At 38.0% G+C, this 23,196-nt stretch overlaps 1 protein-coding gene across 1 annotated transcript in view; it reads right to left on the minus strand.

The window, feature by feature from the left end:
- ZFHX4 (zinc finger homeobox 4) overlaps nucleotides 1–23,196 on the minus strand; it is a 150,064-nt gene that overhangs the window by 98,584 nt on the left and 28,284 nt on the right. The window lies entirely within an intron of this gene.

Below are 23,196 nucleotides of genomic sequence, written 5' to 3' on the forward strand. Positions count from 1 at the left end.
GATTCTGCAGAACTAGCTGTCACAGCAGCCAGGCTGCAGATGCTTCATCCTCTTCCAAGAGGTGGGATAAAACTGTGCTTCCTACATACGTGGAGAGATCTTGTGTGTTACTGAATCATAACTGGTCTTAGAATGATCCAAGAGTTTCCAATAGTCATCTAAATTTAAAAAAATGTATTCGAACCCTGAACCTTTCCATGCTGTTCTAAGGATATCAAATTATCTGTGGAGTAATGCTGATGAATTATTAGTCAAATGCAAATCCACAGTCTATGAATGCTCATCTGAAGGCAAACTTTTTGCCATGCTCTTTGAGCAGAAACAAATTAATTAGTTGTCAAATGGCCCTTTCTGTCTATTGTTTGTACTTCCAAATTAAATAAATGAAACACTAATTATGACACAGACACTCCCATGTTGAGTGGTAAGCTGACAAAGAAAAAGAAAATAACCCAGACATGCAGATTCAGTTGTTTACTGTTGGAGTAGTACCTTTCCTTAGTGAGACTAAAATTGTGAACAGAAAGGCATCTTATTTACATTTGAAACACTCAGTTCTCGTATTCATTTTTGAAGCCTAATGTCGTCCTCTGAGAACAGTCACTGAGGGAGACAGAGAGATGGAAAGGCAGGAGCAACACTATGATTCATCCCCTTGGCCCAGGTATTCCAACGTGCTCTCTGTGCCAACAGAGATGTCAGATCCACAAAAAAGCAGGGTACAAATACAAGCCCTTAGAGAGCCTAAATGAATGTGCAGTGTGACAGGGATGGGATCCTTGCCTGACCCTGGAAGACAGTCTGTTTATATCCTGATTTTAACAATAATAATAGAGAACGAAACGTTCTTGTATCTTTTTGTTTTAGCCCACATAATCAGAAACATCATTAATGTTCATGCCCTTATCCTTCTTAAAAATCCTGATAAACTGTTTATCCGGATAACCCCCCACTGCAGCAGTGAATTTCACAGGCTGATTATTTACTGCAGAAAAAAACGAGTAGCTCTGCGTTTCACCGAATGCCACCTCCCTCTCCTACCACAGTGTCAAGTAAAGGGAGCACATGGCTGGGTTCACTCTCTCCTTCATCATTTTATATACAGCCCTAAGCCATACCACCTTGTGCTGTGATCCCTTCAGATCTCGCAGGCTAAAGCAGGGTCAGAACTCGGAGGGGAGATCTCCAAGGAAAACATCAGTGCTACAAAAAAGAGTTTTGGTAATTCATTGATGGTGCTCTCTGTCTAAATTAGCAATGAGTCAGTGCCCTAGCTCGGTGTTTAACAGCACCGTCCTGTTAGGAAGTGTTTCCTTTTGGTTGAAACAAAGAACAGATTTCACAACTGCTTGTACTTAATAAAGTTATTAAGTACGTGGCACTTTTATTTTTCAAAGGAGGAAGATTGTTAAGACAAATGTCTTGGCCAAATTTCAACTTGTAATTATGTTTTGCCTACCTACAGGTAATTCCCTGTGCAGTTTCACTTTAACACAGCTTTCTTTTTTTTCACCTGCCTTGAAAATACTCGCAGTGCAATGCTGCTGTACACAGATGAACACGAGCTTTCCTCCATTCTACCAGTATGTACATGAAGATGGCCCTATATGCACTTAGGCTAACACAGAATGAAGGAGCGCTGAATTTAATTAACATTGTTAAAACATTTTGAAAGCCTCTGAATAAAGGCTTTACAGAAGTGAAAAGTATTACCATGGTTTCTACAGTCTATTTATTTAGACTTAATAAGATTCCCTTCACACACACACACACACACACACACACACACACACACACACACACACACAACCTTTTTTTGCTTGGCTAAGTAAATGCACATTAATAAAGAGTAGTGTTACCCAAGGCATCAAAATTTTTTTTCATCTAAGAACAAACTCTCCCATATGGCCACCCTGTCTTCCCTTTACCCTGTAAGAAACTGAAGGACAAGTGTAACTCGATAATTGGTGGAATGATCGAAAATTGAAATTTTTGATCAAGAAAATGAGAAAGCAGATTCTTCATTTGCCAACCACTCTCTGAAAATACAGTATCTTTTGGGATTTAGCCCAGGGCACTGTTAGTTGATCTGAATTATGTATATGAAGTGAGGTTTTCAGAGAGACAGTCTTTATAGGTTGAAACAGAGCGAAACTGCAACTAGAGGTGAGTTGAGAGAGTTGGAACACAAAGGAAACTGCATCTGCAAAATACCTGCTAACAGAAAAACTGGCTAATGGATCAACAGTTATATTCCTGGCAGCTCAAATCTCATCAAACTTTACATGTTTACTTCTCTTTTCTCAGCAAATTTGAAGGTGGCAACCTGTAGACCACTAAGTTCTGCAAGTTCTGCATTTAGAATTAAAGCATCCGATGGAGAGATGGAAAATACTGGCTATATTCATCTGAAATTCTTGAATTAGTTCCTTCCATGCCCCACCTCTTGGCTGTTTGCTTTCCATGAATTTCTCCATAGTAAATCTGCTGACCTAAGCAAGGAATTTGTTTCAGAAACAGCTATGTTTAAACACATACTGCAGAATATCCAGGGAAAACACATTCTGAATATGTAAACTTAGCATTCACGAAACAGCCCATTTCTAATGGTACATTTGCAATCAATCAGGGAACAGAAATATACCAGGTGTCAAACCAAAACTAACCAACAAAGTACAAAAGTTTAAATATACTAAATATTGCAACTGCCTCTAGGTTTCAGCAGCAGGACTGGGCACAGTTTTTGGAAGATATTTGTAGGACAAAAAAACTTGAGAGTAGCCAATTTGAAAGAGAAGCAACATCTACACCCATTTAGCAACCAGCCACACATTTACACAGAAATTAGCAAGGGATGCTTATCTCTCCTTGGATTACCACATGCAGAATCAGCATGGCTTAAGAGTGTGGGACAGCTATGTGGTGATGCCCTGGCCATTCCTGCCACCTGTGCATCCCACCAGCAGGACCTCAGTTTACAACACAGCTGCTATATCCAAACCCCATGGCTGGTATGATACGGAGTCAAACAATTGATTTTGCCATCCAAGTCAATGATATTGCTGTGGAGATGAAAATCATCTGCATCATGGAGACACCCACACCTCACGCACAGATGATTCTCCCATATTGGTCTTGGCATATGTTAATCTAGAAGGGTGACAGACTAGAACCCAACAATGCTCCACATAGGAGGACATGAGTGAACCACTGGCCTGATGAACAACCCCAAACTACCCCCACTCCCGAGTCCTCCTGCAAAAAAAGAATGGAATCACTCAAGAGTGACTTCATTTATTGCTCTCATGGCCTTCAGCTATTCATCAATACCACTTTATCATCAGATGTATCAAGAGTATCCAACAGATCTACAGTAATGGCATGCTTTAATAGTGTCTAAAGGGTAAAGAACTGCCCTGATGCCTCTGTCATGAAGTGCAGCTAGTAGCACTGATTCTGCCTGTCATCTTGCCTTTAAATACAGCAATTCCACATGCAGGTGTATTGAAGTGGCAGTAGTTTCACCAACTGATGCCTTAATGTGCATATTCAGTCGGTCCTAATTTGACTCTATCTTCTGCTAAGAGTAGGTTAGAGTTCCCAAGTCAAACTCTCCACAGTTTTTCATTGCAATAGGCATCAAATATTCTAAAACATATACATATATTCATTTCAATAATCAGAACAATTAGTTGTGCACATAAATATTTAATGAGTCTTTGAACTAAAGCTTCAACAGTTTAAGAGACTGGTAATAGGAAACAATATTTATTTCATTAGTAGGTTTTAGGATGTTGAAAATGAAGGAAAGAAAAGATCTGTTCCTTCTTATTGCTAGTATAGAGTTATTCCCTATAGTGATTTGACCAGATTAAAAATCAGCATTTAAATAGAAGTCACCAGTTCAAAAGAGTAGTCCAAATCTGGAGTGATTACAATGCTTTTGCATACCAACTGTCTCATGGTCCATCAGAAATGCTCTGGCACTCTTACTCTGTTTTTAGCTCAGGGCATAAGTCATCATAAGTCAGTTTTGTCCATTGTTGCTATAATCAAAAAAGCCTGGAAATGATAGCTCAGGTATCACTACCCCTCCTCTTTACCACAGGGCCATGCTTGCATTCAAGTCATTATCCTGGGAGATTCTGCACTGCTCTGTAGTTAGCAGATATCACTTGTCTGCCCTTTCAATGCAACCTTGAGAACTAAAATTTATCTAAACTATTTTTAAAAAGCAATACATAAATTGAGACCAAGCTGTTTAAAGAAACTGTTGAACTGAAAAAGGTACCCGAAAATTAGAATTAAAATAAACTCTGAGGATTTGTGCTATAGAAGTTAAATTCATTTCAATGTGAATTTTATACTTTAATCACCAAGCAAAAGTGAATTCTTCAAACACACAGATAAGTTTTGATATGTATGTGTCATTGTTTGTTACAATGTTTTATTATTTATAGCAGCATAAACCAAAACAGATCCCAAAGGGTTAATACAACTAGATGACTGAAATTCATGAGCATAATCCTAAACAAGTGAGTTGAAGTTCTATCAGGTCTATTTCATAGCATCAGGGATTACTGCTAGCAGTCTAATCCTACTGAGCCTAAGGGAGGTACGTTGTATTGTATTTGAAATCCTGGCCAGGAAAGAACGGAAGGTTAAATGGGTGCCTTGCTCTGTAATCAAATATCACAGGCACTACTTATCTATTCAATGAACAACTAACGTAGAAAATCAATTAGGAAACAAATAGCTTCTTCTTTTGATTTTTTTTTTTTTGCCTCAAAAAGAGAGTGAAGAGTAAATGTTTTTATAATTCATGTTTAATGAAACTATATCATATTATAAAATAATCTATACATAGACTGTCAAACATTAACTAGAAGATACAAAACACCCCATAGCAACTGCTGGTGTTTTAATGCTATTTCTTTAAGTACTAGGGCTATTTTCAAGGCTAGTGTGTATTCCAACTCTGGCAATTGAGCATCTTCTGAGCATATAAAGCAGCACACAGAAACTACTCATACAAAAATATTAACTGACTGCAGATAATTGGACTGTGCTCAAATGAAATCACAAATACATATCCGGTTGTTTGTAACTGAACATCTTAAATTATGTATCAGCTGTGAAGAGCATTTCTTCAGCTGTGCATCATCTTTTGTTCACTTGGTTAAAATCCCAGGAGTACTGAAAAAGGCTGAAGCTCCTGCTGGTCTTTGTTCCCAGCAGGGAGAACTCCCTTTTGGTGGTCTTGAGGTTAACACCCTACCCGCCTCCCCCCCCATACCTGTCATTCTGAATAGACTTCACAGTCTGTGCACACAGACAAACAGCCTGACCTGGCCAGCTAGCTTGACCCCTGGGCAGGAAGAAGATCACATCTGGTTATTAATATTGGGACATTAAAAAAATGTAATCTTCAAGGCACTTGGAGAAGCAGGCTGGCAATTATACAGTATGTGCGGGATGTCAGTCAGGGAGCATGTTAGCCTGATATTATGTCCGAGAACACTATAACCTTCATTTTGCTCTGATGAGGGGTTTTAAACACAGACTCCCTCTGTATCTCTGAAAGCTGGCAAGAGAAGTTTGCCCAAAGCACTTAAGTCTCCAGATTATCTGTTCTTACACTTCACAATTTTTAGTCTGTTTTACACAGTTTTATAATGTAAAACATTTGTAGCTGAAAATTGATGCAACTAGAAAAAAGAACCCACGTGATTTTATTGTAGAGAAAGGCAACTGATAAAGGGAACAAAACCTCTCAAAATTACAATTGTGAAAAGCATGTTCCCAATGCATTCTCTGAGTGTTTTACCTCTACCCAGATTTTTTAGTTTGCTCATTCTAGGCATCTGCATAGTAGACAGTTTAAACACAGTTTATGTAATTGGTTAAAGTATACAGAAACACATTTGTACATGCTTGTGATATATATTATATACAGATGTATTTATACAAAGCTTTATATAGCACAGATTTAAGTGTCATGTGTGAAATCTTAGTTCCACCAAGTTCAGTGGAAAATTTACCATTTGCTGGAGTTGAGACAAAAATTAACCCTACTTAAACAACACCACAGTCCCATCAGGATATGTACTGTGAATGTCAAAGCTCTGATTTGACCCCTTTACATAGCCAGATAATTATTGATATGTGGCCCCAGTGGTTATACTTTAAAAAGAATGAAAGACCATGGTCTGGAACTATTATATGTCATGTGTTTTATCCCAGCCTTATGGATGCCGCATGGAAGATTTTATATTATCAATGTGAACCCAGCAGAGACCCAGCATTCTTCACAAAGGGCACTCTGACTGCTCAAGGCACACTTCTACACCTGTCATGTGAAAGGAAGAGGAGCATGGTCTTCAGAGAATTCCCAACTGAGTCCTAAATGACAGAGTCAACAAAATCTCCATACTTGACACAAGACCTAAAATTGTCTCCAAGAGTAATTACTGTTAATGCTCCCAGCCCAGTTAGCTTAAATCAGCTGCCATTAGTTTGACTTCTTCCTTGCTTTCAAACAAAAAAATTTCCTTTCAGATTGAGGCAACACCCAGGATGGGCCTTTTACCAATGATGTGTTAATCTTATGATCTTTGAGTCTGAAAAAGCATTGGAGCATTGGAGGTGGGAACTTTCCAGCTTTTTGACAGAATGCTGGCACTTGTTTTCAGCTCTGATAGGCTTTGAGAAGTCAGACCTTCAAACTGAAATGCTACTATGTATGGAAAAGCTATTACAGGAAAAATGTAAGACGTTTCTAAAATATATTAGTCACAAAGTTACAGCAGAGTTTTTCCCCCTTAATATTATTGGGGCTTGGCTTGGTGCAGGCAGCCATATGAAAAAAAAGAGTATTAATAGAGAGAATCCTACAAATTTCTAACATATTTTTCCTAATGCAAAATACACAGTAGGTTTAAAATGCATGATAGTTTCCTGGGGGATATTCAACATACCTTTTTTAGCTCTTAATTACTTGAAACAATACAGCCAACTCAAGCTCAAGACAATTAAATTTTTATCCCAATCATCCCAGATAAACAGAAATGCATATCTGACAATGTACATAAATACATTCATACACAAGAGAAAGTGGAAAAGAAAGTTATTGGCAGAAAAGGAGAAAAATATAAAGGAGTCTAGGGCTTGGCAAGAGTGAAATTGGGTTAAGTGCTGCAGAAATCTAGGTGCAAATGGCACTGTGAAAAACAGACACGTAGAGAAGGAAGTAGAACGTGGTGAGGTGGTAAAAAATGGTTGTGTGTGCAACTGAGGTTGCAAAGAGTAAACCACAAGGCAAGGATGACACTATGCACACTCCTGAGGGAGCTGGCATTTTGGAGTAAAATTCCAAGCTTCAGGCAAGAGAGGAAATGTTTCTGACAGGTTGGGGCCTTTTAGGGTGGAGGCTTTCTGGTTTTAAATAGTAGCTGCTTAAAAAATGCTCACAAATGTGGAATATTTTAGGAGGAGAAACGGGCTATAAATGAGGTGTTCTAGCGTGTATGCTCAACCACAAAGTATGTCATGGTTATCAATACCCAGTCACCTGGTTTGATCTGTAAAAGATATTTAGGAGATGGACTTCATTGTATCAACTCACACTGTATCAAACAGACAAACAGCTTCCATGAGAGGGAAAACAGCCCCAAATTCACATCCTCTCCTCTTTTACACAGCCTCATTGCAAAGCAGTCTCTCTGACTCTGCCTTTGTGACTAGCCTTTTATCTGGAACACCAGGCACAAATGGGAAAGCCCTAGAAATAAACTTTGGGAGAAAAACAGGAACAGTAACCATCAATTTCAGCAAGAAATTACCCAAATAACAGGACTTTTTGAAATGAATAATTTCTCACAGTAGTGACAAACCACAGTAGTCAAACCACAGGAGAGCCATGTCCCAGTCCATTGACAGAGTTAAGAAACACTGTCGTTTTGGAAAACTTCTCTATCCTTGGAGTAATACTGAGATCAGCAATACTGCAACAAAGATGGATTTGGCCTACATCCTCCCTGCCTCTTTCCTCTCATCACCATTAATAGGAAACAAACAATGTTTTTAAAGCTTCAAAAGAATTCTGCAGAGGATAAAAACCAGCAAAACTCCTCTATTTTTCCTGAATCTCTGCAAATATTTAGACTTTTGCTTAACAATATGACCTGTCTCATACTGAAGAAACCTCACAGACTCTGCTCATGCCACTGGCAGCTGAGAATCCTATATTTTTGGGATAGTGAGGAAATGATCCTCACCAAAGACTAAATGCTGGGTGAAAAGTTGGGGGATGGGATGTGTGAATGAGAGCCTCGTGCATGTTTTAGTGCTAAAAAAGAACAACTGGTGCTGGGAAAGAGCTGTGGTGGTTCATCAAGCCCAGAACACACTGACACAGCCCAGGAAGGTGATGCCTTACATTTTAGCTTTTATAATTTTGAGGTTCTGTACTGCACTGGTGTGTGACTCTGAACTTCATATAAAGTATTAGCAAGTTCTCTTCACAGTTTAGTTAGACAAAACAATCCTTTTCCAGCCTGAGAACCAAGGACACCATTACAGCTTCAGGCCCCAAAAGTATAAACAGTGAATGGAGGAGAGCAATCTGCATATGTAAATGGACCAAAACTTATAAAAGTGCAAAAAACTCGTGACTGGTTGTCCATCTTGGGTCCATCTTGGGTCTACCTTGGGTGCAGCCTCAGCCAGGCTCTTATACTGCCCAAGGTGTATCCTTTGAAGGCTTTTTAATAAATACCTACTTCATTCTTTTAGCACAGTCTAGCCTCTGTTCCAGGTAGCCTCTTTAGGCATCAAAGGCTCCCTGCAAGGTGAGCATAAGAAAAATGAAACCTACCTGAGCAGGGGATCAAACCACAGGACTGCAGTGAGACCCTACAGCTTGTGACAGCAGCCACTGCCTTTCTGTAGCAGATAAAAAGTTTCCTGCAGACACCAGCATCCCCCTGAGCCAGCTCTGCCTGGGAGCTCCCCAGGTCTCCCTGTGCAGCAGGGATTTATTTCACTCTCATCACAGACACACTCAGATGTACTCCAGCTACTGCCCTTGCTGGTCCTTCTCCTGCGTGGTGCGTGGTGGGAAGGACAGGGCACACTCAGCTGGCTCCCTGCCTGCCAGGGACTCCCTGACACACACACAGAATAGCTCTGCCCTCCCCCATGGCAGCCAACTCGCATCAGATCTCCAGTTCCTTTTTTGTCCCATTAATGGCAGAAAGGGAGCTGAGCCAAAATTGGAGAGGGCTGTCCTGTGACTGTGTGTTTGTCATACGTTTCCTCGTTTCAAGTTTTCTCCAATGACTAATAGCCTCTTTAAGAGCTCCAAACAAAAGTAAGCTATTCTAAGATGGAAATTGCTGGACATAGTGAGATGCATTTAGAAGTATTTCTTTTTATGGGGGCATAGGAAATAAAAAAGTAAAAAAAAAAAACCACTAAACATTTATATACTTAAACTTCTCCAGAAAAAGGAAGGGAGAGAATGTAAAGCATTTCAAACCTAATTTTGTGAAAAAAAAAAAAAAAAAAAAAAAAAAGAAATTCAGTGATTTGCTGCCAAGATAAGTGCCTCTTTTGCTTTAACTAATTAGCACTATTACAGGGTTCAGTAGTGACATTTCAGCAGTAATTGATCCTCTGATGCAATTTTTGTGTATTTCAAACTAGCCAATACATCCAGCCAAGAAGGCTGTGCAAGGATGGAGGCTGGCAGTCAGCACAGAGGTGCTAGTCACTCATAAGCATGACCTTGGATCCTGGGATGCTAAACAGACTCTGCCAGGAGGAGCCACTAGGACTCAGCATTCTAGAAAATCAGACTCCTAATCCCTCCACTTTTAGCACTTTCTACTGGCAGGTAGCATAGCTAATCTAAATTCAGGTATTGACTGTCCTGAACTAGTGTTTATATACAGTCACACAGGGAATTTGAACTTCCTGGCTTGTTCTGAAATTAGTATTTCATTTCAAATTTTGTGCTGACTCGGTGGGGAGGGAATTTGGCATCGTATTTTCACATTACTTCACACTATATACAGGGTAACATATATTACTACATGTTACTATATATTTCTTTCTCTTCTAAACCCTAATATGAAAGGTTTTAATGTCAAGCAGCATGAAGGCCAGAACAATCTAAAAGTCAACATAGTTCCCACAGTATGAGTTCAACCACAACAGACATCCCATCTGTATTTCATGGTATACCTTAATAACAATCAATAATACATTAAAGTTAGCACTGAACAGTACGAAAAGAGCACACTACAAAGTCAAATGCAGTTATGCCTCAGCTTTGTAGTCCACATGCAGAAACAGCATCTTGTATTTTGCATCAGTGAATAAATATCTGGGGTAAATATTTGCAGATAGTTAATTAGCTATTTCTGCTCTTCAAGCTCAGCAAGTAGTTAACTACCTACAGACATTTGCACCTCAAGCCACTAGCTACAGCAATCCAAGTGGGAAAGCAATGACAGGCAGCTATCTGAAGAGACAGGCAATGTGACATGGGCACAAGGAGATGCTTCTTTCTCTCACTCTCCTAATATTAGGGGGAGTTTAATTACTCCATGGGTTAATTCAGAGTTGGAAGTTTTTTCCACTCAGCTGGCTATGCAGAAGCAGCCTAACCACGTAATGTAGACACTTAACAGAGGGGCAAAAAACTCATGGAATTAAAAACTGACAGAGAGAGAAAACAAGCTAGATGAACTAACAGGGCATTTAACAGAACAAAAGTTAACTCTGTCTTCTGACTGCAAACTACAACTGATCCTGCAGAAATCATAAATGAATTCATGACAGTCAGGACCAGCCAAAGAACTGTGAGAAGTGCCAGATACTTTTAAAGTTAGCTGAGCATGCACAAGAAACTCAGTATTGACAGATAAATCCAAGAAAATGTCTATTAGAAGGAATAATTTGAACCAATCAAACATGTTGCTGGTGTCTAAGTTAAATGTAGCCACTCTGGGACGCTTCACCATCAGTTTGAAGGGGGGGCGTGGGAAGAAGCATGTACTGAAAGGCAACATATTTCCAGAACACACTGCAACAGGATTTGTTTAAAGCAGATTATATTTTTGGATGCACCAGGCATGGGACAGTAAGATCATACAGTTCCACTGAGAACAGTGTGTTCAATTCTGAAGTGTCTGTGTATATCCAGAAAAATTTAACAGCGGTAAAAGGAGTTCAGAGATCAGTGATGGGATTAGCAGAAATGTGGAAAAACTTCCACTAAAAGCAAGACTGAATGGATTGAAATTTTTTGTGTAAATAAAAGAGAGGCATGATAAAAAGACCATAAAGTAATCATAAAGATTATTTTGAAGTTATAAAGATTATGTAAAAGATCATAAAGCAAGTAAGGACACATGATCTTTTTCATTCTGTTACCAGATGAATTAAAACAAATAAAAGTTAATAAATTAATGACAGAAAAATAAAAAAATAAAAAACTTGTATGCAGGTTAATTTAACCTGTGGAACTCCTTCCCGCTGTATGCAACTGAGTCAGAAGTTCACTTTATAAACTGATTTGATGTCTGTATACCTATAAGACTACCAAAAGACAACTTTGGAGAGGGAGAAATATATACTTGAATTTGTATGATTGCAATTCATTGCAAAGTACAGAGAACTATGAAAAGAACAAGAATTTTCCTGTATAAGCAAAGCCAACATTATTCTGTATTTGCCCATGAAATCTTTTTTTCTGCTTTGCTCTGAGAAGCAATTGTTGTTAGGCAGTCTGTAGCAAAGAGATTAGATAAGGTGGACTAATGGTATAATTTGCTGTGATAGGACAATGATTGCATACTTGGCCTATTAATGTGTTGTTGCTTTTAAAATAACATTCTCTTCTGTTATGGACAGCCACTGCAAGAAATGTACTTAACTAACTTTATTTCCAATAGAGTATTTTTCATTAGGACAGGTTGGAAAGACATCTCATGATTAAGTGACTCAGAAAGAGCTCCAAAGAAGAAAGAAATATTCTTTACACCAGACCAAATCCTGATAATTTCAGCCCTAAAAGAAAATTATAAGTAACTGGCAGAAAAAAATTAGAAGAAAAATGGAAATCCAACCTTTACTACAGCCACTAAGATAGACAGACCTTCGTGCAGCATTAGAGATGACAGCAGCAGTCTGGGGTATGTATGGACACCATAGTTTTAAATCCTATGTATGCCCCTGGCAAGTGCAAACTTTTCTAAACACACACACCTGCCCTTTTGTTACTGTCCACTGCACCCCCTGTGCAAGAAACCCAGCCTCACACCACTGTGACTTCCTTCCTAACACTGCTGTTGGATAATGTCTCTCTGAGCTCTTGTGAGCACAAACAACTTCAGACTCCACCTATAACCCTCTCCACTATTCGAATTCATCCTTCCCAACTACCAACACTCTATTAAGTCCATGTGAAAATGGACTAAATATGCAGACAGAAAGACAGATATATGTGAAGAACTTGTTATGCTTAATTATAAGTCTATGTTAGACATACTACAGGCCAACCTCTCACTCACCTCTGCTTGGTTAGAGACACATTGGGTTTTTTTTTCCCAAAGCCATGCTCTGTTTCCCAGTACAGACAGTATTGACCTTACCTTCTAAATCCATTAGGGCAAACAACTAGTAGAAGTACAGGAAAGACATTTGTTTAGTTCCTGTTGTGGGCACATGAGGCATAAAACGTTTGTATCTGGAGTGTATAAAAGCTGAGTGAACTGGGATGCAGGTCTCTGTAGCATGAGATTTCAGAGTCTCCCTTTATTGATCACCAGTTCAACTCTTCCTTATCATAAAAACTGTTACTTACACAAAACTCTTCAAAACCAGCATAGCTCTTGTACTGTGAGTGTTCCAAAATGTTTTGGGTAAACCATATCATCTGTTTGATAATTTTGAGATAGCTGAGGCCACAGAATTTGAGCTGCTCAGTGAAAAACTCATGAAATAAAGGAAAAGAAATATCCTAGCAAGACTTCTTGGATCCAAGCCCTACATGTAACATGTTGAGTCAGACTTGATCCCACAAACTTATTTTTGTTTTTCAAGAAATAAAAAAAGAAGACAACCCAAAAAGGAAAAAAAAATCAAAGTGACTACAGAGTGTATGAGAAAGGATTTGCTCTTTCTCAAAAATACTTGTAAGCAGTAATAATGACTAGGTACAAAGATTTTCATTCCTTGAGTTCTATAAGTCACAGAAGTTCACATGTTGTGAACATATTGTTGAAGCCTGACACACTAGAAAACACACCAGTGGAGACAGGAACAGAGAGACAGAGCACATTGACAGCATATCCAATTCATCATGACCCGTGAGACTTCCTTAGTAAATCAAAAAGTGACAAAGGATATCCACAGCCTAGGTATAGCACCTATTACTGAGATGCATCTCTAACAGGGTTAGACCCAGGAGACTAACAATACAGCAGTGTTTTCAAAATCTGTCCAAACTCTAGGTCAGAAATTTGGTAAAATTAGTCCCAAACTATTTTCTGTGGCCTGTGATCTTTGTCTTCTGAGAGCAGGACTTCAGAAGATCCTGTCCTGACATATCCCAGGATTCCAGCTTCCTCCTGGGTCAAGATTTTGAGTCACAGAAGTTTCTGAACAAATAAGGACATAAGGTTTTCAGAAACACTTGCAGTCTGGACTCATTTTTTTCCACCAGCTTTATTCTTCCTAATTTCCAGTCATTCATTAGCTGCTTACATATCTGCAAATGCCAAAGGTTGTTTCCAAAATAGTAACATCTAGATATTAAAGCCATCTCATTTCAGTAATAAAGCAAGCTTTTTTCCATGCTCTCATCACTAGCACACAGAAGAATAGCACAAATAACACAAAAACAAGAATACCAAGATCCTCCTTAGACTTGATTTCATTGTTCTAGCTGTAAAAATATCAAGTTGCTGGTCATTCACAAAGTGTTTATTCAATTAGAGAATGGTAGTATTTTTTTCCTCAATCTATTTCCCATAGAGCAAGTTTTTGTTGAGGTTACATAGAAAACAGGAGCATTGTTGTCTGAATGGTATGAAGCTGAGTCAGGGGAAGTTCAGCTTGGACAGCAGGGAAAGGTTCTTTACTGAGAGAGTGGTTGGTCACTGGAACAGACTTCCTCAGGGAAGTGGTCACAGCACCAATGCTGTCAGAGTTCAAGGGGCATCTGGATGACACTCTTAGTCATACAGTTAAGTTTAAGGTAGTCTTGCAAGGAGCAGGAAGTTTGGTTCAATAATCCTTATGAGTCCCTTCCAACACCAGACATTCTGATTCTATGATTCTGTGAATAAGAAGCACCCTTCCATCTCCTTTACCATTAAGTTTCCAGAGTTTTGAATTTAGGATAAGGATAATATGAATCACAAGCTATTATGATATTTGAGCCACTTGCAACATTTTAGGATTTTCCATGGAAAACATCTTTTTTAAGAAAGCTGTTTGGACACAACTGACCTCCTCCCACCTAAGAACTGCTATAGGACCACATATGAGCTTAGGATGTCAATGGAAAAATTCTATATGTGCTAAACAACTTTAAAATCAAGAAATGTAGACCTCTGAAATCACCTGATAAAGTTCTGGAAAGAGTTTTTGCTGCTGGCCTTTGTTTAAAAGTGTCATCTTGAACTTCTTCTAAGAGTAATCTAGTTTTCTGTTAAAGGTTGGGGTACAAACTATCCCAGAACAGCAGATTCTGTGCTGTCTTTATGCGTAAAGGTGGCTCTATGGTTCTTTTCTCCAGGAGCGGTGCAAAGCAGGAGTGTATGTTTTTGATCTTTGAGCGAGTTTACAGGGGAGAACAGGGCTTACAAATAAATAGCCTCTTTGGGCAGAACATTGAATACTCCCTATATGCTAGGCTTCCTGCACACAATCCACCAATAAACCAACAGTTATACAGTCATCTATTTTACACATGTGAATCCTGTGAATAGCATGGTTTGATTAATACTCTAGGATAACAATTTTAAATAGAAAAAAATCACTTTTTTTTTTTTTTTTTAGACAACCCTGGTGGTCAAACATCCACTCTTGAAATAAGGCTAGTATGTTACTATTCATAGCTCCCATTAGCAATGTTTCCTATTCATGCATACAACCAAGGAGTATTGCTCATACTCCTTGTATATGACAAAACCATCTTTTTCTGTTATTGTAACTGCTACTGCAGTAGGATGCCCAAGGCATGGGAATCTGCACATTTCATCATTCCAGGACTACCTTTGCTCAATTTTTGTTTTCTTCAATACCCCCTGCCTTCAAAAGCTAAGGATTATTTTAATGCCTTCCTTCCCACTGGTAGAGTAGAACATGCAGTTTCCCCCGAGGCTATGGTGCACAATACGCTGTGTATCTGTCTGCTGCAGTACTGAAGGGCTGGCACCTTCTGCTGCAGACCAAGGGGGCAATTTCTATGACATCCTCCTTCATAGCTGGCCACCAAGCAAAGGTCTTGAAGTTCTTTGCAAAGCTTCACTTTTTTTTATGTATCAGCATGAGGTTGTAAGATCATCAGTCTGCACTATCTGCCTGTATTAAGTACACCAGTCTAACAGGCAGACCATCAGATTCAAAAAATATTACAAGCCACCACTTGTAATTTATGTTTTATCAACACAAAGCCTCTACTCACATTTAGCATAATTAAGACCTATTTCCTGTTGTACTGTATTATAATTTACCCACAAACATGCACATGGAAATTTATCCAAGAAAACACATCCCCTGCGTTATTCCCAATCCTTGCTGAAGCCAACAGAAATTGCATTACTTAGTATTTCACACTAGTATTTTCACTATCCTTTCTTATCCTTTTCTGCTGCAGTAGTACCCCAAAGGAGGAAAAAAAGAAGAAATGCAGAAAATTAATTTGTCTGTCTAGCAATATAGACATATATAGAGCCAATACAGTCTCAAAACCTGTGAATCAAAAAGCTCAACATCTGTCCTGTACATATGAGGTCTATAAGATTTTACTTCCATTAACAAAATCACAATCCTGGCATTTCGTGTGGATGGACCAGCAAATGCATAGACCAAGGGAAAGTGTCTTCTAAATTACTTAGCAAAAACAATAGCAAAGCTGAAATACATGTATCTGTGTCAAAATATAACTTTCCTGCCATGTGTCAGCCTTTTTACTTTGTTTTGCTGCTCATTTTTAAATAAGTGGAAGAGAGTGTAGAGAAAAAAATCTCACCTGGGAGAGTCTGGCAAACTAATTACAATTTTAGAAAAGACACCTGTAGTGAGTTGCATAATATCAGCTAAAACCTCCTAAGGGTAACAAGAAAATCTATGTTGCAAGGCTGGGAGGGAGTGGCTGCAAAATCCATAGCTGCAATCTATTAATGCATACATACATATGCACTCACATTGACATAATACTCTTACATACACTATACACTGCATCTCTGCTTTGAGTCTCAGTCAGAAATAATTACATATTTCTCTTGATGTCAGAATGAAAGAATTCCAGGCACAAAAAATAGCTGTTATACAGCCATTTTAAGTGTGTTGAATACTGAATAAATGAGGCTGATTATGCTGCTTTGGCTCTCCTTGCTCACTTTTCCTGCTCTGCAAGAGGACCTACTCCTTTGGGCTCCACTGGTACAGCCTCCTTTCCAAGAGCAGCCTCACACACCCTTACCCAGGACAGCACACAGACTGGAATTCTGGACAGCATTTCAATGGAAGAACAGGAGGACTCTTTAAACTATGATTTGAGAACATCTCCCTGTTTCAGCAGTGTACCATAAACTGAACACAACATATGGTACTTTTTAGCAGGGTCCATTATGTAAGACAATCTGAGAGACAGACATCTGAATATCAAATTAAATGTCCATGAAATATAATGTGAAAATGTTTACTGTTTTATTTTAAATTTATCATAAAAAGATAATTTTGAAATTGCTATTTTACCAGCCAAAAATTTTCTTTTTTGCTAGCTTGTTTTTTTGGTTTGTTTTTTTTTTTTTTTTTAATAAATATTCTTGTTTATACAGTACAAGGACATACATTAGACATATACATTCTTTGTAGCTATGATTACTCAATGTATGTAAAGCTGTGACTCGACAGTGTGGTTTTTGAACACTGGTTTCTCTTTATACATGTAAGCACAACAGTATAATCTGAATTACAGTAATTAAAACTTGCAGTGGAAATTAAATTTCATAAAACATTTAAAACCTTAAGTAAACTCAAATCTCAAAGGATTTTAAAAATTGAAATACCTTCTGTTCTCCATATGAAACTTATGTTGAAGAACAAATTAGAATAACTTTTGTTTATCACTGATAAGAGTTTTCTTCCAAACAAACAAAAAGAATAACGTCAAGCAAAGCTTAGTTTGGCTCCTCAGGTGTGCAGACATATTCCAATTTCCTTTCCACAATGATTTTTATGCAAATCAATGCTGCACAATCTCCTGACCTCTTTTACCATCATACTGGGACAATGACAGTTAAATAATTGGATTGGCATTTTTGTAGAATATTTTATTTTATATTAAAAAGTTAGTGCACGACAATTGAAATGAAAAGAATGTGATTTTCTGTTAATTCCAAGCTGATCAAGTACTAACATTTCATGCCAAACTGAGTAAAGCAAACAAAGTGATTTGGGCTGTAAGTCCATTCATCCCCATGTGCATATACTTCGCACCCCCCTCAGTTGTTAATTCCTAACAACAATGCTTTCATCCAGAACAAGGATAATGAGAAAAAACCAAGCAGTATTCCTTGGGGAACTGTTACACTATAAGTTACCTAAGGTCTAAATCCCACTTGTGCCTCCTGCACGTGATGAAGATGAGCAAAGCATTCAACACTCCGGGCTGATTTAAAATCCAAATATGCAAACAGCATTATGGAATCCAGACAGACTATTCTGCTTCACTGATGACAGATGCAGAAAAAAGCTGGTCTGATTAATCTTTTGACTTTGAACCAGCAGAGAAGTGGACACCTCGCTTTAAAGAGCAATGCAGAGCCCCAGCTGAAGAGCAGGTGCTGCACGGTATTTGCCTTTCCTGCAGAGGATGCTAGCTAGCAGGACCAAGCAACTGACCATGAAAATTCTTGGCCCTAAGTGACCCAAGAACAGATTATAAATCCATCCTATAAAATATAGCAAAAGCCTCGTTTGTTCTTCCACCCTTTCAACATGTGATGTTATACATTTGCGATTCTCTTATTTTATTGGGCTCTTTGGAAAGCTGTTTATGATCATTTGCGGGCAAAACAAAGGCTCATTGTAAACTCTCTTTTAAGTAAGTTGGAAGGTCAATATGAAACAAAGGGACACCACTTTCATAACTGCTTACATGCAAGCTATGCTTGTGTGTGTAATATTACAATGCATTTCAGCAAAGGGATAGAGTCCTAGCTAATTACAAAGCTAACATATAATAGAATTGTATTAGCAGCCCAAGAAATTCCTACTGAATTGCATACATCTGAAAACAGAAAGACATGCTTGTGCTGAAACTTAATTATCTTGGCAAAAACTGTGAGGGCTTGATTCTCAGAAGACATAAACACAAAGCTCTGCTTTACTCTCGCAAGGATCTAATTCTTTGTTTATTCAGACAACCTCCATCAGATAAAACTTAGCATTTGGTTGGACTAATTTGCCTTCTTATTTATAGTATCTACAGCTAAGTAACACAATTACAGCTTGGTTTGTGAGCAAGAGAAAGAATGCTTCTGACCTACAAATACAAAGACTGAAAGAGACAATCGGTGTGCTCTGCCAGGTTAAAAAATTTAATGCTGCTGCATTCCACCCTAGGCAAAGAAGACAAGCCTTTTCCAAGGACAGGTCTGATTGAAATGCTTTTTTATGGGTTCAAAGTAAAACATTATGGTAAAAAAATGAATACAGCAATACAGCTTTGTTTGTTTCTTCCATCATCGTTAGCAATAGACATAAGGGTATTCTGGTTTTGAGCCCATATGGAAAGACCATCAACACTTTCTGCTTCTGGGTCCTTTGCCAAAATACCATATCCCACATGCCTTTTACCTTAAAACATAAAAGAAAAGGTGTTGTTCTGGTCAAATAAAGAAATAATTTTTACTAGCATACGTCTAATGTTAAAGCTGCCTAAATCCTGCCAAAGACATTACAACACCATCTGCAAAACAGATTTTCATTAAATTGATCAGTTTAAAGTTAAGCAGCTAGGCAGATGATGCTTTTGAGCTAACCTTTAACCTTTAACCTTCTTAAACTGAAATCAGGTCGCTCCTTTTGGGTAATATCTTTGCCACTTGAAAACATGGGAGGTAAAGTGATCTACCAAAATTTAAAAAACATAGCATTAATAGTGCTGTGGTTGAATATTTTGTCAATAAAAGGAAACCAAGGTAGTTCTTGCAAAGCTGAGTATTAGTCTGCTAACTGCTGCCTCTCACTTTCCCTGAGCTCCTAAATAGTTGCAAACACAATGCAAACTGCAGTAAATATACAGTATAAAAGCAATGTCTGTCAAAGGTATTACCAGCTAATCAAATAATATTTTTGATAAACTAGCTTCAAATATTTATTTGTGATTAGCAATTGATCATGTCATTCAGTTCCTTGGTTAAGTAAATTTTATTTTCAGCCATTCTAGTTTACTTTACGAAAAGGCTATCCTGTACTTTTTTATTTATTAACAGAAGTATTTGGAAACTATTTTACGAGCACAGGACATGATATATGTGGTTCCCTGAATCAAAAGCTATTTGACTAACCTACAAAATGGCTGCCTTAAGAGCACTTCCAGCTATATGTATTTTACATCCACAGAGAGACAGATCACCGTCCTGCCTCAGCTTCCCAAATCTGCAGAAGCTGAATGCTTCCTCCTGCAGAATGGAAATGCACTCTGTTGCTATGGAAGCTTTCTCTGTTTACTTGTGGAGTCACTGAATTCTTCTTGATGGATGCTGCCAAGAACTTGCGACTCTTTGGTGGTTTAATTTGCTAATATCGAGCCCCACAATTCCAAAAGTAAGTCTTTGGGAAATTCATTTAGGCCAAGCTGAGTTCACTCAGGGTAAGGCCGTCTTTGTTCTGGTTCTTAGCAGCCACATTACCAACACCATTTAAATACTCCACTTCTGTAAGGAACAACCAGGCCATTTCTTCTTTAAATAACTTAGAAAACAGCTAAAGGTTCCACTTTGCCACATTTAGAATCTAACTCTAAAAGTGACATTTCCGTACTGCCTAAAATTATACAGCTTCAGAAGAGAAGCTCTGATGTTCATGGTTCCTTCAAAAGCTACGGCTATGAAAAGACATCCTTTTATTCCATCAATAGTTAAGCACAGGGAGAAAAATCAAGCTGTTACAGCAACATTTATAAAAAGAAGATTCACAAAACAATAACATTTAAATAAATATAAATGACTGAAGAAAAACTTTGAGGTACTTGACAAAGCAAAGGAACAAAGTCACAGATTCTTCTGTGCTCTCAGATGGTTTTAGTATTAAACTTTTTATTGCTGAACCATATTCACAGCACCTTAATTTTAAAAGAGTTAAGAGGAGCTGCTTGAATATAAACACAATTCATGAATATTCAATATTGTTCCCAAGGCATATATGTATTATTCATACAAATTAATGTTCTTTTTTTCCTTAGGTGCTCTAAAAGTTTATCTGATGTATCAAGAGAAAAAAAGTTTATAACTCTCTTGGTGGTAACAGCTTCACCAAGACCTGACAAAACTATCAAGTCTGGTAGCAGATAACTTAACAGACTTTCAAAACTGCATTTACTTCCATCTTGAGGCCTGAATGTACACTTACAATTAAGAGTAAGTTTTTCTGGGTGATGTACAGAGGCGTTACAGTTCTATTATAGAGCACACACATCTGGAACATTTTGGGCATTTGGGACACATTGTTAGCATTTCATGCCAACCCTAAAGTCTTAAAAAATAACACTAATACTCTAACTAATATTTCAAATGTGACACTTCTTCAAATTAAACTTAAAATGATATTATATAAAAATGGTGTATGTGCATGTGTATGCTATCTGCTTTCTGAGAGCCATTAAACCTAGTGGGGTACAAATTTCCACGATTCTCTAAGATGCCATGAGGGACAGAAACTTTCTAAGAAGCTGAGATGCTCACTAGCAATGCTAAGGACAAATCCTTTAAAAAATACATCAGGAGAGTTGGAACCCTATGGCTAACAGCCAGACACTTTCAATTGTCCTACTTAGGCCATGAAGCCTAGAGGGTATCTGGGTCTTTATGGATTCTGTTTCCACTGGGATGTCCTAAACTGATTCAAAGACTAAGCTCCAAAGGCTGGTGATAGGTCCCTTGCTGTGTGTGATACCTACTACATAGATGCCACTGAACTCCCTCTAACAAACCAGGATCTGGCAAAGAAGCAGATTCAGCAGCAGGACGTTTTCCGTTCTGAGGGCCAAAAGCTAATACTAATAATGCTAATAATTCTCCCTTAGCATCCCACATCAAACATTTTGTAGCACAGGCTGGAAACCCAAACATATTTGATCTAGGTTTCTCTAGGGATCAGGTTGAGAAAAGTACTGTTTTGAGCAGATAGATTGTGCACCTTGTGACTATATATATATATATATATATATATATTTTTTTTAATAAATAGCTGGCATCTTATTTTCAACAGTCTCAGAAGTTTTGGCAGTGAAGCCATCTGAGAAAAGCCTGCTGCCTTCCCTTCACCCACTCTATTCTTCCTGTCTGTGGCACCATTTGCAGTAGCATTTCCTTGAGTGGTGGCATTATAGAACAAAGAATTGAAATAATGCAGGTTAACACTCAACAGGAGAAAAACAGGACTAGGACCCGTTAACAACACAAGACCAAAAATGTGGATTTTTGTTTTGCTTTTTTTTAAAAGCCCTGACTTAGAGAGTGGCTGCACAGTGCAAATGGAGGAAGCAAGGAATGGCTTCACCGATGACAGGGAGCAGGAACTTCTAAAGGGAGTTTTGCTGCTGAGGCAAGCCGTGTCACTACACTCTCAGCTCTTTTTCATACTTTTCATAACAGGATTTCAGATCTCAAAAAAAAAAAAAAAAAAAACAAACAAAAAAAAACCCAGCAAAAAATAACACCATCTAGAATTAAGGAAAAAATGCAATTTAAATAAAATACATTATTAAATTAGCAGAGCATCCAGCACTGTGGACAGTATAATAGACCCAAGCTTGTGTTACTGCCATTTTTGCTCACAGCAGATGCACCAAGGTTACAACTATCAAGTTATAAACTGAACATCTATGTTACTGCCTGTGCAGGATGTGTTAGCTCAGACCAACACTTGAACATGGCTGAACACCAGAAAAATGTTATTTCTTGCTTAAACTAGAGGTCTGCTGAGACTTTTCCATATTTTTCTGTATGTACAGGTCTTCAACATGATTAGAAAAACAGCATAGCTGCTGTAATCAGCAGATGACTTCTGATAGTTTAGTTATCACAGATTTCTAGTATAAATCAATAGATAACACTTGCAAAATGGATTTTCTAATCATATTTAGAGCTTGTTACAGTGACTAATGGTTTGCAATATTTCCTGAATTTTTATATCCCCTAGACAAAAGAAGTTTTTAATAAGTTACAAAGTTATTCATCTTGGAAATGAATGTGTTATATTTTGTACATGAACCAAGACAATCAAGCCAATCCAGTAAACACACTGCAGAAAATAAGTTACCCCATAATTAGGGTTTGGAAAAAGTCATGACAAGTTGTGTAATAAATGGTATTCATCACTCCCACATATTCATTATATCCACATAGTTTTTTCCAGTAAAGATAAAAATATAGTTGCCATTCTACTAACATATTTATCTACACCACACCCTTTCATGTTTGTGAAAAATCATTACTGGTTTGGAAAAGAAGGGCAGACAAAAGGATGACAGTGCTTACTTTTGAATATCCTTTGTAATAATGTGGCATATTGCATGTACTTACTGAAAATACCAATGTAGAATAACTTGGCTGTGATACATTATGGCTGCAAAGCAGATACATATGCCAGAAAGTGATCTCCTTATGATTCCCTATGCACGGTATGGAAAAAACATCATTTTCCATAATCTCTCTCAAGCTTCTGATC

Source organism: Oenanthe melanoleuca, chromosome 2 (assembly GCF_029582105.1).
Source record: "Oenanthe melanoleuca isolate GR-GAL-2019-014 chromosome 2, OMel1.0, whole genome shotgun sequence".
NCBI lineage: Eukaryota > Metazoa > Chordata > Aves > Passeriformes > Muscicapidae > Oenanthe > Oenanthe melanoleuca.